A 17897-nucleotide genomic window follows, 5' to 3' on the forward strand; every position below is an offset into this window, starting at 1 on the left:
ACTATGTGGAGGGCTTAACCTCTTTCACAAATACTTGGTCAAGCATCATCCAGAGCTAGACTTTTCCAAGCTTGACGTGGAAGAGATGGAGAAGGAGATCCTGACAGACCGTTCTTCCGAGGCCACAATGGAGAATGTGGATGTGATAGAAGAAGCTGCCAAGGCTCCAGTAGACCTGTCTTTTTCTAACTTTTCTTAGAGCCTTTTTTTTTTTTACCTATATTTTTTTTGTAAGACAAAACACTGTTCCTTGGGCTTGTTGTTTTGAGCATTTTTATACAAAAACACTATTCCATGGGCTCATTGTTTGAGCATGTTTATTTTCTTGCTTCTTTGAAACAGTATTTCTGGGCCCAATTGTTTTGGGCAAGCTTATTTCTATTGATACTCTGCTATATTCTGCCTCGAGTTTGAGGTTCAGTTTTATCTTTTCATGGAACTTTCAGCAACCTCGTTATGTATTAACAACATTTTTTAAGTCATGCATCAATGACGATTTCATTATGTGTAAATAACATTTTTCTAAGTCATGTATAAGTGACGATTGTGTTATGTATTAATAACTCTTTTCTAAGTCATGTGTAAATGACAATTTTCATTATGTATTAATAACCTTGTTCTAAGTCATGTTTAATTGATGTTTGAGTTATGTATTAATAACTTTTATCTAAGTCATTTGTAAATGATGATTTCGATATGTATTAGTAACTTTGTTCTAAGTCATTTTTAAATGGTGATTTCATTATGTATTAAAAACTTTGTTCTAAGTCATGTATAAATGACAATTTCGTTATGTATTAATAACTTTTTCAAAGTCATGTATAAATGACGATGTAGTTAATAGCTTTATAATAGAAATATTTGCAATAATGACTTTTGAATAATTGGGGTTTCTTACTGATAATATTTCTCTAGGTGCTCTACGTGACATGGACGAGGTAGTTCTTGACCGTCCAGTGTTTTCAGGTAGTATGACCTTTGTTTGGAATGACGAATAAATTCATAGGGTCCTTCCCACGCTGGTCCTAATTTCCCTTGAGATGGGTCATCTGTTGCCTGTGAAACATTCTTGAGGACGAGGTCGCCTGTGTTGAATCTTCTTACCTTCATCTTCTTGTTGTAGTATCTGGCCATTGCTCCCTTGTACTTAATCATTTGTTTCATAGCTTCGTCTCTAACTTTGTCAATTAGGTCTAGATTGTTGCTAATCTCCTGTCGATTCCTTCATTCTTTATAGGCATTGATCCAAATGCTTGTCAGTCCTACTTCCACCTGTATGATGACTTCAATACCAAATGTCAGTTTGGATGGAGTTTATCCCATTGGCACTCTTGTGGTTGTCCTCTATGCCCTTAGGATGTTTGGCAGTTCCTCAGGCCATACACTCTTTGCCCCTTTAAGCTGAGTTTTGATAATTTTTAACAAGCTTCTATTTGTCACTTCTGTTTGACCATTAGCTTGAGGGTGTCATGGAGAAAAATAGAGGTTCTTGATTGCTAAATCTTGACAAAATTTTCACAACTTGGGGTTGTCAAACTATTTCCCATTATCCAATATATATTATCACGTTAGGGATCCCGAACTTGCAGAGTATGTTCTTCCATATGAAGCTGGTGATTTTGGCCTTAATGATCGTCACTACTGGCTCAACTTCCACCCATTTAGTAAAGTAGTTGATTGTGACAATCAAGAATCTGAACTACTTTCTTCCTACTAGGAACGATCCCATGATGTCGATCCCCCACTGAGCAAATGGCCAGGGTGTGTTTATTGGTGTCATTGGCTCCCCTGGTCGTGCCTAAACATTGGCAAAACGTTGCATCTATTGCATGTTCTGAAGAGGTCATGTTCATCCTTCTGTAGTTTTGGCCAATAGTAGCCTACTCTAAGTGCTTTTCCTACTAGAGATCTAGCTCCTATGTGGTTACCATAGATCCCTTCGTATATTTCCTGCAGTATGAAGTTGGCTTCTTCTGAGTTAGCACAACGGAGATATGGGAGGGAGTGTCCCTGTTGGTATAAGACATCATCGATAATGATGAAGTGAGTAGCTCTGATCTGGACGTTTCGTGCTTCTGTCTTGTTCACCGAGAGTCGCCCTTCTTTTAGAAAATGGACGATGGGGGTCATCCAATCATCCTGCTTCTGTACAGTCGACACTTGTTCTCCTTCTGTGCTAGGCTGTTCCCTTATTTCCATACATAACTTAGGGGATATGTTATGGTCGTCCAATGAGGCTAGTCGTGCTAGGAAATCAACTTCTGCATTTTTTTCTTGGAGAATTTTCTAGAAATCGACACTGTCAAAATGCAGCAGGAGCTACTGGATGATCTTTAGATACTTCTGCATCCTTTCTTCCTTTGCTTTGTAGCCTCCTCTTACTTGGCCAATTACAAGCTAAGAATCGACTTGGACGATGACAGATTTTGCTTCTAATACTTTTGCCAGTTTTAAGCTTGTTAGCAGCACTTCGTACTCAACTTTGTTATTTGTTGCCAGGAACTACAACCTAATTGCGTACTTCAAGATCTCTCCTTCCGACAATTTGAGGACCACACCTACTCCTCTAGCTTTCTTGGTGGTGGACCTGTCCGTTTGAACCATCCAAGTTCTCTTTGGGGATTCTTCCTCATATGGGGTGTAAGTGAACTCTGCAATGAAATCTGCTAGGACTTGGGCCTTGAATGCTACCCGAGGCTGGTATTCTATATCGAACTAGCCTAGCTCTATGGCCCATTGGACGAGTCGTTTGCTACATCTATCTTGTTCATTGTCTTTCTTATTAGTTGTTCTGTTATGATGATGATAGAGTGTGCCCGAAAGTCGGGGCAGAGTTTTTTGGAGGCGATTATTTGGGCGAAGGCAATCTTCTCTAGTCTTGGATAATTACCTTCAGCTCCTTGAAAAGCTTGGCTAGTGTAATACATTGGCTTCTGTATTTCTCTTTCTTCTCTGATTAGTGTTGAGCTTACCGCTGTGTTAGATATCGCTTAATAGAGAAATAGCTTTTCCCCCATTACTGACAGACTCAGTAGTGGGGGTTGTGCTAAGTATTACTTCAACTTCGTCAATGCATCTTCGCACTCGTCGGTCCATTGGAGGGCCTTCTTAAGGACTTTAAAGAACAGTAAGCACTTTTCCTTTCAAACTCTGTACTTCCTTCACAGTTCTTAGAGACTTTATCTCCATTATTGCCTTTACCTTATCAGGATTTGCCTCTATGCCTCGTTGAGACATCAAGAAACTCAATAATTTTCCTGAGGAGACAGCAAAAACATATTTCATTGGGTTCAATTTCATTTTGTACTTACGAAGTGTGTCAAAGTTTTCTTTTAGGTCATCCAGATGATATACTTTGTCTCTACTCTTCACTAGCATATCGTCTATATATACTTCCACATTTCTTCCTATTTGATGATAGAACATGCGATTCACCAACCTTTCGTATGTGGCCCCTGCATTCTTTAGTCCAAAGGGCATTACTTTCTAATAGTATAACCCTTGGCTAGTGATAAACACAATCTTTTCTTGATCCTCTTCGTCCATCAGGATCTAGTTGTAGCTAGAGAAAGCATCCATGAAACTCAAGAGCTTGTGTCCAATAAGTGAATCCACCAATTGGTCGATCCTGGGTAAGGGGAAGCTGTCCTTCGGGCAAGCCTTGTTAAGGACTGTGAAATCGACGCATATCCTCCATTTGCCATTGTTCTTCTTCACCATCACTACATTCGCTAGCCAATTTGGGTAAAAAACCTCTCTTATAAAGCCTGCTTCTAAAAGCTTATCCACCTCTTCTGTCACTGCCCTATTACGTTCTAGTGCAAATATCCTTCATCCCTATTGCACCGGCTTATACTCTGGATTTACGTTGAGACAATGCTGAATGATCTCCCTATCAATTCCTGGCATATCCTTGTGTTTCCAAGCAAAAACATCTTGGTTTTCTCTTAAGAGGGTGGTTATCTTCGTCTTCTCTGTGGCTGAAATAGCTGGCCCTATCTTCAGAACTCTAGATGGATCTCCTGGGATGACTTTGATGTCTTGTGACGCTTCTGATGGTTCAAAATAGGCTTCAACTCGTCTATATTTATGTATGATTTTCTCCTGACACTGGGGCGGCATGGTAACACTTCCTTGCGAGGACTTGATCTCCGCGAATTTCTCCTATACCATGGGCTGTAGAGAATTTTACCTGTAGGTAGTATGTTGATATTGCCGCTTTCAACTTGTTGGGTGTTGGTCATCCCAAGATGACGTATGTCAACGATCATTCTACCACAAGGAAATCAATCTCTTTGGAGACTTAGGCTGAATACGTCCCTGTAGTCACAGTCAATTTGACGACGCCTTTAGGAGTGATCCTATCTCTAATAAAACTCACCAAAGGAGAAGTGAAAGGTCGAAGCCTCTCTTGACTTAACTTCATCTATTGAAATGCGGGCAGATAGATGATGTCCACTGAACTCCCTTTGTAAACCAATACTCTGTGAATGTTGAATTCCACCATTCTTAGCATTATCACTAAGGGATCATCATGAGGTTGCCTAATGCCACGGGCATCTCTTTTGAGAAGATAATGTCTGGCTTGTTACTCCTTGGCATCTTTGATGACGGGAATCATGAATGAACGTTGTTCACTTCTCTTGCGTATGCCTTCATCAGTGACTTGGAAGATCCTACTGTTACTAGTTCTCTTGTTATCATCCTTATTTCGCCTATGGGAGCTTTTTTGCCACCCATCTCTTGTTCTTTATCTTTCTCATCTTTCTGTTTTTGTCTACATGGTTCCATCTTTCATATAAATTTCTGCAGTTTTCCTTGACAAATCAAAGACACCATTTGGTCCTTCAAATGTCTGCATTCGTCAGTGCGATGTCTGTGGTCTTGGTGAAATTTGCAATACTTGTTATTGTCCCTTACTTTTGCTGGAGCATAAATAGGCCTGGGTCATTGCAAAGAAGGTTCATCTTTTATCTATATCAGTACTTGTTCAATGGGCATTACTAGCGAAGTAAAGTTAGTAAACTTTAATCTTCGATCTGGGAGGTTTTTCTTTTTATCTGTGGTATGCCCTATGCTTCGTGTTTCTTTCTTTCTGTCGAGCTTGGTGCTGGTTCCTTCGTCTCTCTTCCTTTTGCTTGTCATCTCTTTCATGGTCACTGCATCTTCTACCTTTATAGAGTAGCTCCACCACTATCCTCAGCGGGCTTTTGGTGATTGAGAAGAAGAAATCTCCAGGCAACAGCCCTACTTTGAAGGTTCTTAGGATGACCTGATCCTTCGCTTCGTCCACCTGCAGCAACTCTTTGTTGAAACGAGTCACGTACTGTCTTAACAACTCTCCTCCCGCTTGACGAATGTTGAGAAGATGGCCAGTTGGCTTCTTGTGTCTCTGTCCTCCAATGAAATGATGGACAAAGCCCTTGCTAAGTTGCTCAAATTTGGCAATGGTGCTTGGGAGTACTTTGCCAAACCAAACTCTAGCTACACCCTTTAGTGTCATCAGGAAGGCCCTAGACATTACTTCACCAGGGGTCATTTGCAAGAGCATTGGAGTTTTGAATGATTCGATATGGTCCAAAGGATCCCTTGAACTGTCATGCGACTCCAGTTGAGGAAGGTGAAATTTTGGTGGGAGAGGATGATTTAACACCTCAGTGATAAATGGCGAATCTGTCCTTCGAATCATTCCGTCTAGGTTTTCCACAAGTGACATTATTTGAGAAAGTCTATGGATACAAAGAATTTGACAAAAAATTTCACATCCAACTGATGTAGCAAATTATTGGTTGCAAGTAAAAAAATAATGTCAGTGTTATTTAAATTTGAAAAATGGTTTTTATTATCTGCACAAAATTGAAAATTGTACAATTGAAATGTATTGCCAACAAAAAAACAAAAAGAGAGACCCGTTACGACTATAACAGATCAGCGTTGAGTGTCTCAACTGCTTTCACAGGAAATTTAGTGTATAAGATTCAAATATTAATTCGACTTGTTTTTTTTTTAATCGTCATTTTTCCTTTCAATGTAGCCTTTGTCAAGCAAAGATGTTGAACTTGAGCATTAATCCTTTTTTTATTGGGCTTGTCTTGTCTCTTTCTTTAGAAAATTTTGTCTCTTTTATTATTTTTTTTATATTTGCTATTTATTTTACTGTAATTAGGCTGTATTTATTGCAAAACAGCCCATTTTTTACTTTATTAAAATGTAATGTCACAAAAGATAACAGAACAGGATAATAATATTGAGTTTTACTGGAAATCTTTATAAAATAAAATTCACATGGTATATATCTGTCCATTCACGATTATGCATTATTTTTATTTGCCAAAGTGTGGATATTTTCATTTGCAAGGTTGACAAAGCTGAGCGAGATTTCTAAACTTATTTCAGTGCGAGTAGCTAGAGCGAGATTGTATTCTCAACTATGCAAGTTAATTCCAAAAAATAATGTATTAGAAGAAACGACCAAAAGAGGACAATGATACATATAAACTTCCGCATTAAAATAAAAACATACTAGAGTAATTTTTACCTTCATAAGTCATGTATCCCATTTGAAACAAATCATTTAGATTTTGAATTACAAAAGTCTCAAAAAAAAAAAAAAAAACTGTTTTTAGTCAATATTTTATGATGAGGCATAAAAGGTTGGCATGCTTTGTCAAACGTGCGCAACATATTCTTGACGCAAATGCACATAAAAATTTGGATGCTGAAGTTTTTCCGCCAACTTAGTTTTGCTGTATATGAAAGGAACAGTGATACATATATATTTTTTAAGCTAATAGTAATGCGATGGAGCACTTTCGGCTGGCCTTTCTGAGCTTCAAGTGATTTATTAAGGATGCGAATTCTTGGTTCAAATTTCAAAAGCGAATTGACTAATTCTTACATCAATCTTAGCATGACAGAATTATCGGAGTGTCAGAAATTAATTGGTCTCAAATTCATTTCATCTGACCATGTAACCATGAACTCAAGACCGGGTAAGGCTTGTGTCCAGTGAAAATTTTCACTGGACACAGCAAGATTTGGACACGTGTCCAAGATCTAACTTGTCCAGTGAAAATTTTCACTGGACACAAGTTGGACCTCCTCAAGACTATATTTTTTATGGTTCATATCATACCATAGCTAGTACTTATAGATTAGTGTAATCATTCTTTTTGTCTTTGTTTTTTTTTTTTTTTTTTTCAAAAATTGATTCTTGCATTGTTGTCAGTTGGTAATTTCCCAAATTCCTTAAGTAATGTTTTCCTATATATGTTAGGGCTAGAAAGAATAGGAGCTTATTTTAACTTTTATTCTCTAGTAATGAGTGTAAGTAGTGGCAGCTCTGCTAGGAATTTTTTTGAAGGTGGTCACTTGTTGTTTTTTCTTGTTTTTTTTTTTTTTTTTTTTTTTTTTTTTTTTTTGGTTGAAAGGCTATTCATATAAAAACCAACAAAACAACTACACAGAAACGGCTGCCATACTAGCAGCAACTAGTCTTGTTTTGTTTTTGTTTAGTTTGTGTTGGTTCTTATTTGGGCTAATATTTATTATTGTTATTTAAGGTTTTTTTTTTTAATTTATAAAATGGACTAAGGATTATGTTTGGAGGGGGGGGAGAGAGAATTAATTTTGGAATAATGCTACGTCCACAACATTTTTACAATAAATCTTATGCAAAAAATTATTATTGGTGGGTAAAAAAATAATATCAGTATTTGGGTCAAATTAGAATTAGTATTAGCTTACTACATTGAATTTGTTGTGAAATTATTGTAAAAATGTTATAAATATAATATTACTATTATTTTTGTTGAACCCAAATTTTTGTAATTCTAAAGTCAGGATGTTCAACATTTTTATAAGGGTAATCACAATAAGCTAATTTAGCATATAATATTTTTTAGCAATTGTATATATACATTTTTTTTGTAAGTTAGATACAAGTCAGGGTGGTCCTATGACCACCCTGGCTTACATATGGAGCTGCCGGTGACTGAGAATTAATCAAGAAGACAATTATTTACAATGCACATGTGGAATGAAACATGTAACACATTGTGAAGAGTACTTATTCACATTCAAATGGAATTATTAGGATTTGTCCATATCTTCCTATTAATAAAAAATCCCGTATTTCTCATAAAAAAAAATGGAATTATTAAACCCATGACCACACTTTCGTCGCAACATCAGTTTGGGTCACCCTTTTTCAAAGAGAGAGTACATGTAAATGTGGGAAATTGATCACAATATTAAATCAATTTGACCACAATTTCTAATCAATATTTTTGTCTGACTCTGGCTATGTTATAATCTGCATGTGCTTGTTTGTAAATTTTCCATCGGTGATGTTCCATCGATGTACGCTGTTGGTTTTGTTTTCTGTCTTTGTATAACGATTACGTCGATGAGGGACCACCAACAGGAATACTGGATGGAACTTACTTCGACATGAACTGATGTTTGAGGTAACGTAGCTTTGCCAAGGCCTGATCTCAACCTCACTTACCAGTCACTAAGCTCTGCATAATTTTAGGTGAATTTGGTTAAGCTTTTTAAAATTGAACTTTTTGAAAAAGTGAGATTTTTAAAAAGTGCGGTATGAAAAAATGCTTTTTGAAAAAGTTAAATGTTTGGTAAAAGCTGTTAATAAGTACTTTTTGAAAAAATTGAGTATTTGACTAACCCTTATAAAAGTGACAATTTTAGTGATAAATTACTAAAAAGGACAATGTATATATAAAGTATTGTGAAAATACTTTCTAAAAAGTTATTCTAAAAAGAACTTTCAAAGTTTCTAAAAAAATTATTTTTTTCACCAATATTAACTAATAATAACCTACCACTTAAAATTTATTGTAAAAATATTATGATAGTATTTCTCAATTTTAATTTCTCATTCTTTATTTTATTTTTCCCTTATTTCTTTACCTTTTTTTTTTTCATCCATATTCCCTTCTTTTTTTTCCCCTCCCTTTTTCTCCTCCACGCACGTACCCTTCTCTTTTCTTTTCTTTTTCCCTCTTTCTTTCTCCTCCACACACGTACCCTTCTTTTTTTTTTTTTTCCCCCTATTTTCCGTACCACTTCTTCCACACTCCACAGAGCTCTCTTCTTCCTCTTTCTTTTTTTTTTTTTTTTTTTTCTCCCTTTTCTCTTGCCACTTCATCTACAAGTTTCTTTCCCTCTATCCCATCAAAACACACAAACTTAAAGGTCACACACAACCACACCATTTGATTCTCATCAAATGAAGATAGAGAGATGGGTCTGTTGATTGGTCGTCTCCGTCTTTCGCCTCCGTCATTGGCATTTTTCGCCTTCCTCATCTGTTGATTTGCTCTGCCTTCTCCGCCGCCTGTCTTCCTCCCCACCATTGCTTGATCTCTTCCTCGTTGCCAACAACATCAGTAGAAATGGGTCAAATCAGTTATTTTATTTTATTTTTATTTTATTGGTTTTGATTTCGTTATTGGGTTCCTATGTAAAATTGTGTTATGAACAAAAGGATAAAATTGAGTTTTTAAGAAAAATTAGTGGGCAATTTGGGAAATTTGTGCAACTTCCAACGGTAATATTGAAACGCGCTTCAGTGCTTTTTTGCAATGGAGCAAGCTGCTGCTTTCGCAATTTGGTCTTTTCCTTCACAAATGAAAACACAACTTTTAGAAAACGCAACTTTTTAAAAATTTACCAAACGCACATTTTGTGATTTTGGTTTCAAAAAGCATGTTTTAGCGGGTAAAAGCTTAAACAAACGGGCACTTAGTCAAATTTGGCCATTTTTGTTACTTTAGTTTAACTACTATTCACAAATAACTACTTCAATTTCAATACTCCATCTTTGTTATATTCAACTTAGTCTTCAGCAAACCCGCAAGTTCCGCCACCACAATTGCCAAACTAGACACCCCACGAGCTCCACCACCTCTCCTAGCTCCCACTCATTTTTGATTTTCACGCTAAAAATGCTGTGACAAGACTGCAATTCTCTGTCCAATTGGAACAACAATAACAATTGCTTGTTTGGGTTCCATAGTGGGATCTACAAAGTCGATACATTCGATTTGATAAGAGAGAGAGAGTGTGTGCAAAGAACTCCAAAGTCAAACATTGGACAATCAACATAAAATCAATTGAGAGAGAGAGAGAGAGAGAGAGAGAGAGAGTGCAAAGAATTTTTTTATTTTTTTATATTTTGATGAACAATAATTCAATTACGGTATTAAGTTATTATTTATTTCTTATTTTGGAATGTTAAATACTTGAGCCTAGTGCATGCTGGTTTTAGTGGTATTTATTTATTTTGGTTAAACTACATATTGGTCTTTATCTTTTACATCATATTTCAACTTGGTCCCAAACATTTCAATTGTGTCAATTTGGTCCCTAACTTTTTAGTGTCATGTCAATTTAGTCTCAGACATTATATATTTGATGAAAATTGCTGACATGGCAAACGACCAAAATAAAATTTTAATTTATTGTCACATTAATGGAAGCTAATTTTTTATTTTGGCAATTAGACATGTCATTAATTTTCATCCAAAAGATAATAGTAGAAACAAAATTGACATAGTACTAAAAGATTAGGGACCAATTTGACACAATTGAAAAGTTATGGATAAAATTAAAATATAGTATATAGGATAGAAACCAAATATATAATTTACCTTTTTTTTTCTTTACCGAATTGCTAGTTTGACTAGCTTGATGTGGATGCTCTTAGGATCCAATGCTTACATTGATAATCTCCAAATATCTATGGATAAAATTTTGCCCACTTCACGGCTACATAAGAGCTTAGTTAACATTTATGGTACTATGAGAATTCAGCTTATGCTGCTGCATGTAACACATTCTAAAGAGTATGGATTACCTACTCACCCATGGAATCATTACTTTATCAAAAGCCCTTTTCGTTGCAACTTCAGATTGGGCCCTAGTTTTTTATATTATTATGTTTGCCGAACATATGATAGGTCCACCTTCAAGGTTGTAATCATTGTATCAATAATGAACATTTTTCATCTCAAAATTTTTGTATAAATGTGCTACTTAGAGCTAGGGAATTACTTGATCTCAAAATTTTTATTTACAGAGAGATGATGAGAGCTCCCTTCTATGATAAAAATGGACTAAAGAAAGGTGCATGGAGCGTAGAAGAAGATAATAAATTAAGAGCTTATATTTAAAGATTTGGCCATTGGAACTGGCGGGAACTTTCTAAATTTGTAGTTATTTAAGAAACTATTATAATCAACGCACACATTTGATACAATGGTCACTCTACAAGTATAAGTACTTGTGGGGTGTACGGGGCAAGGACCAGAATTCAAGTCTCCAGGAGGGAGCTTCACACACATATATACTTAGATTAGGTTAGAGTATAATTCTATCTTGTATCAAAAAAAAAAAAAAAAAAAACTATTATATTTTGAAGCAAATAGTAATCAATCCAAGGACATTTGTATTTTTTCTATATACAAAAGAGAGAGAAAACACTATATTTGTATCATTAGTGGTCATCATGTTTACTGTCTCATGAAATGTTTAACTAATTAAGGCTGTTTAATTCCTCAGCTTCTCTCAAATTACTAAAAAATGAACATAGGGTTTAAACACTTCTAGTTTTAATTTTATGACAAAGAAGCCTATTCTGTGAACATTTTCCTTGACTTTTATTGTTCATTTTTATGCATCATTCGCCTTTATCAACCCAACAGGTCATGTTCGATGTACTGAATGGGTTTGTTTTGTAATGAATTTCAGGAACAATTGGGTGGTGGTGGTGATGAGTGTAGCAACAATTAGGGTTTATGGAAATTTGGGTGGCTATCGGTGACCTTTTGTATTGATAGAGATCTTGATATGCGAGAAGATTTAGGGAAAGCACTGGAAAATAGTGAAGGAAATGGGTTACATTTTATCTAACGGTATATATATACCCATTTTTGAGAAAACAAATATTGTAATAGAGTAGAGAAAATAGAAAAGTTGTTGTAAAGTATATTTGAAGAGTAAGTAGTTAAATATTTGTTAAATATATATATATATGATTTCTATAATTAATTTTTGAAACTTTTGACTAATCCAATGGAGTGCTCTTAACAGAAAAACATTAACCCTTAACTAACCCATATCTTAGATTTGAAACTATGTTTTTCTAGAAAGTAGAACACATCGATCGGTTTCCACTATAAAATATTCAAGAATTAAAAAATTGTGATGCTAGAATAAAAACAAATTTATGTGCTACTAATAATCCATGATAAATTTCTGACCTGTTCTCAAAAAAAAAAAAAAAATCCATAATAATAATAAAATGAATGTTTTTGAAATCCATCGATTATATTTATTTCTACATCAATTTTTAAATCTTATTTAGTAAAATTTGTCTAATTCTAGCATTTCAGTTAATAGCTGGCCAAGTTGTCATTAATAAGCTTTTGCTGAAGACAGGATATGGATTGATGAAACGCCTCTTGGTTTAAGGGAGATAGTCCAAATGGATGTAATACACGGATTTCGTAGATTTTTTTTTTTTTTTTTTTTTAAATCATATGAAAAAATTCTACTATTCTAATAAAAAAAATAAAATAAAAAGCTGGGCATTCCTTTCACATGAGGCCCATTAAATATAGGACTGACCTGCTCTAGTCCGCTTTAAAATTGAAGACAGTTGTGAATGTGGAAGTCGAAGTCTAGGGACCCAACTGAATGACCCCAGTATTGGACTAAGCCACTCCTTTCACATGAGGCCCATTAAAGGTAGCATTGACCTGCTCTGGACTGCTTTGCAATTGGACAATGTCGATGTCCAAGTCTTCCCTGACTAACAACCGAACTCCTTAGTCCGGATGAAGGGGACCCAGTTTGAAGTTTGAACCCCATCACGGATTAGGGTGGGTTACATACATACACACACAATAAAATTTCAAATTATGATGTTTGCTTTATGATGCCAAGATACCAATCGATTTTTAGTATAAGTATGATTGGTTCAAAGAATTTTAGAGCCTAAAGAAAACTTTAAGCATAGCATTTTCTTTTATGTAAATATTAATTAAATTATATTTATTTAACTTTTAATATATATATATATATATATATTCTTTATTTAAATTCTATTTTTCTTGATTATAGATATGCAAAATTACTGATAAATTTTTAGACTCCAGCTACATTAACATTTCCTTTTCAATTGTTAAAATGGCTAATCCACTTAATCTTGTTATAAGTTGTAACTGTAAACGTGTCAATCACAACCTATAATGAAGGAACTAAAGTGTAGGCTACAAATGATGTAGAATACACCGCAATGGTCTTTCTAGACTCTCACGCGTGCCTGAAGTTATCGCACAATGCAAAAAAACACTAGTACAAATCATGGGCCTTGGAGTTAGAATTGCATAAAAATTAGCAAGCTGAAGCAAAACTTTCTTCTGAGCAATAGTCATTACTTTGCCACAAGGTCCCCCCTAAAATTGGCATATTTCTCCATTTAGGCTCTAAAACTACAATTTTGCCGTTTATAGTAATTTTTGTTTCCTTAATAACATTTTAATCAAAAGTCAGAATAAGGTCCTACTTGTTTTGGGATAACCCCTAAGGTCAGTTGTTTATGATTTTGCATTTAACTCAATTTTGTCTATTTTGGTAAATTTTGGTATTTTGTCACCTAATTGCATAATTAGTGCGAATTAGGGTTTTAGACGTTTCCTAATCATCTTAGGGTTTTACTTTCTCAGTATTTATATGTTTTATAACCGTCAAAGGCAAAAGAGATTAGTAATAAAATATCGACTTTTGTCAAATTCTTTCTCTGGTGGATTCTAGTTTATCACCTTGTGGATTCAAGGAACCCCTTGTGGATTCGAGGTTTGCTACACAAAAACTAACAGTTTAGTTTCTGTTGGATCAAAAGAGTATCATGTGTGCTTTCTTCAGGCTTCCGCAACGTTAACAGATAATGCATAATATGTAGTGTAGATAAGTTTGAGTCTTTGAAATAAAATTAAAAATCTCTAAAAAAAAATAAATAGAAGTAGAGAAAGCTAACAACAACAACAAAAGAGTAAATTTGCATTACTAAAAGAAGCACAACAACATGATTATAAGAACAAAAAATTAATGATAAAAGCTTACCTGAATATCAAAATAGGGTCGGATCACGCGCAGTACACCTACACTGAATCATTTGTTATAAAGAAAACTAAATTAAAAAAAGATTGAGAGCAATAAGGTGAGCAAGCCAATCTACTCATGCCAAGCAGCTAACTTCGAGACAACTAAGGGCAAACTTCAAGTTAGAACTAATGGATTAGCAATAATGGTATGTTCCCCAGGGCGATTTTTTTTCCTATGCTTGCTGGCTAAACAAAGTTGGCATTGAGATTAAAAAAAAAAAAGGATTTAATTTCTTCAAGAATTAAGATTGAAAGATGATAGAGAGAGAATTTTCTTATTTTCTACCTTTTGTTATTAGAGATATATATAGTCTCTCTTTGAAAATTTCAAGTAATGAACATTAGATTTTATTAATGAACTAATCTAAGTGCCCATTTGATTCTGTTTTTTGGGACCCAAAACATGTGTCTGCTAACCCAAAACACGTGTTTGGTAAAATTTTAAAACTATGCTTTTCAGTCCCATAAACACAATTTTTGTGTTTTCGCATTCCAACCCAAGAGATGCCCAAGAGATGCGATTTCAAATTGCATAGAATACCATTGAGATATTTTTTCTTTTATCTCCAAATTACCCTTTATTTTCTCATGCACTCCACAAAATACACACAGAAAACTAAAAAGACAAACACAGAGAATCATAGCGACAGAAAACTGAACCTCCACTGCCAATTTCACTCTCAACAACCCGAAATGAATCTTTCGACATGGCTAAGGTTGAGTAATGATAAGGAGCTCTAATGCACCAATCTAACTTCAATTCCTATTTGATTTTGGGTTTACATATAGAGAGAGAGAGAGAGGTGTTGAAGATTTTGGGTGAAATTAAGAGAAATTACCTTAGGTCTCAATGCTTTTCAATTGGAAGATAGGAGGTTAGGAATCTGAGAGGAGTTGCTTGTTTTTCGTAGAAGACACGTGTGAGTAGTGGAATTTAATGAAAAAGAAAAGAATAAAGAAGATCAAGGTGGAGAAGTGTGTGGCAATGGCTGAGTATGTGGAGGAAAATAAAGAAAGAAGATAAAAGGTGAAGGGTTGGTTGTAATTATGGCTGAGAAAAAACAAAAATAAAAAATAAAAAATGGAAGAAATGTGTTGGGTTGGGTGTGGGGGCAAGGGTGTGAATAAAATTTATAAAAATATGAAGAAAAAAAATGTAAGTCGTATGAAAAATATAATAAATTATATTAGAATAATGCTATGTTCACAATATTTTTTCAACAAATTTTAGATAGTACGTTATTATTATGTATTCTATTACCAAAAAAAATTTAAAATTAAAAGAGTCACAAGAAGCCATTAATAATCTTCTAAAAATAAAAAGATTCTCTTTTTGACAGCTTTTACTAAACACTCTATTTTTTCTTTAAAAAATTCTTTAAAAAAAAAAACATAATTTCATACTGTACTTTTTAAAACCACCACTTTTTTCAAAAAGCACGGTTTCAAAAAGATGAACGGAACTCACCCTAATATTAATTGAGAATTTAATTTTATTAAGATTTTTTTTTTCAACTTGATCTCTTGACGTGTTTTGGGATACTGTGGGTCCTTGATTTCCTCTCCTCGTGTTGTTTATTCAACTACAAAATATTCTTACTAGAACGGGGTATATTTAGTAATTAGTAATGATGTATTTCTAAAAAAATTTAAAAAAAGGGGCATTGGGCTAGTGGTGGACATGCCTTCTTGGATGCTTGGATGTATACTTGAGCACAACAAATTAGTGATCTATTAATGTTTACAACTTAAGATCTATTGTATTAACTTTTTTTTTTTTAGTTCAATTGGTAGAGTCTGTAATAGTTGAATAAGAGATTTGGGGTTCAATCTCTACCTGCACCAAAAACCGATTGTTGTCGTGGTCTGATGATAAAGAGCACAATCATTAGAAGCGGACATCATAGATTGAGATTCTTTTAAAAAAAAAAAAAAAAAAAAAAAACTATATTATTTTAAAAAAAAAAACAAAACGTTAGGAGGTGAACAAGGGCCCAACATGTTACAGCAAGGCCCTGACCTAGAGTTGGGCCTCAAACCCCTTCCTGTTTGTACTTAGTCATCTTTTCAAAGTACTCCATACTATGGAAATGGTAGAGAGGTGGCCTTCGCTAGATTTACACTTCATCACATATCGAAAAAGACTTTGTACTAATTTGTTACAAAAATTAAATTAAAACAGGGCTATTCTTGGGACAGCCATTTTCTTCCCCTGTCTGCTGATGTTGGATGGGCTAACTCATCTTTTTTCCATGTGATGTAATTCACCAAATGAAATAGTGATGACTTTTTCTTTAGGTGTATATTGTTAACTTGTTTTGGTTTCGTCTCCTAAAGCTTGTAATTTTCCATATGTGCCAAACCAGTAGTGCAATATGAAAACAAAATATCATTAATATAGAGCATTGGATAGATTCTTTCATTGGTTGAACAATAGCCCATGGATTGTTTCTGTAATTCAAGGCACATGCACCAACCTCATTTTTGATCTATTTGGAGTAATGATCTTCTTAGAATTAGTAATCTAGGTATGTAAATATTATGTTTGTTGACGTGTAATAGGTTGTGGACTTTAGGCCCACTTTGTTTACTTGTACAGCACACACTCTGCCTCTTATATACACTCATATATATTTTATTATTTGAGAAATATAATAATATTCATTCAGTATTTCTAACATGGTATCAGAGCCACCTTCCTATAGCCATGGTTTTCTGTCATTACGATGTATTAAGAGCAATCTTTGTCTTCCTCGGTATTTCTTAGCATTGTTGCCGTAAAAACTCTCTGGTATAGTCATTCCATTATTAGAAATTGCATCAACACTGCAAGACTATTTTCTTCCTCAAATCACCATCACAGAGCTAAACTTCATTCAAGGGATCTTCTCGACCTTATCAAATTTCAAGGTTTCATCCAGCAATTCCATCTTGAGTTTGAGAGGAGGTGTTAGAGATATATTAGCTCATTAGCATAAGCCCAAACCTAATTCTACTTTGTGTGCAAGCCAAGTCCCCTACTTGTACTAGAAGTTCATTAGTCTAGGATTTAGTCTATTATATATACACATGTTATGGTTCATTATAACACATGATATATACTACGCTTTAATATATTATTAATGTAGCCCTTTAAGGTTTCCTCTGTGGATGTAAGCTGTTAGGCTAAACCACGTAACTCTCGTGTGTTATTTTATTCTACACTTTATGCTTTTGCTTCCGCATTCATACTAGCATATTCAACATGGTGTATCAATGCTAATATTTAACATGGTATTAGAGCCACTACTTTAATCATCTGGTGTGCTGCTCTTAAGCAGTCTTGTCCTCTTAGGTGTCATCCACTGCAACCAAGGTTGTCAAAATTAGGATCCTACGTAAGATTGTTAAAGATAGGTGGGATCGTAAATCGTAGGATCGGATCATGAATCGTAAAATCCTACATATTTTCATATTTAAAGCAAAAAGCACATTGATAATAACTTGGAAAGTTGAATAATCACGTAAATTATACATTCATCCATAAAAAAACTAAGATTTACATCATATGATGTAATTTGCATGTCATAAATCTCAAAGTCTGTACTAACGAAACAAATATATTTTTGTTTTGACCCAATGTATCTAAAAAGTTCAATAAATGTATAATTAGCAACCAAATACCAAAATATTTAGCACAACATATGGAAAATATTTTCCAAGTTCTAA

At 34.5% G+C, this 17897-nt stretch overlaps 1 long non-coding RNA gene across 1 annotated transcript; it reads right to left on the bottom strand.

Moving 5' to 3' along the window:
- Positions 1–9765: 9765 nt before the first annotated feature.
- Positions 9766–13003, bottom strand: LOC115958435. The gene is made up of 2 exons (XR_004084534.1): positions 12652–13003; positions 9766–10045 (listed from the first exon to the last, which is right to left on the bottom strand). It is a non-coding gene; the product is annotated as an uncharacterized LOC115958435 (long non-coding RNA).
- Between the last annotated feature and the right edge of the window lie 4894 nt (positions 13004–17897).

This window comes from Quercus lobata, chromosome 8, assembly GCF_001633185.2.
Source record: "Quercus lobata isolate SW786 chromosome 8, ValleyOak3.0 Primary Assembly, whole genome shotgun sequence".
NCBI classification, from domain to species: Eukaryota; Viridiplantae; Streptophyta; class Magnoliopsida; order Fagales; family Fagaceae; genus Quercus; species Quercus lobata.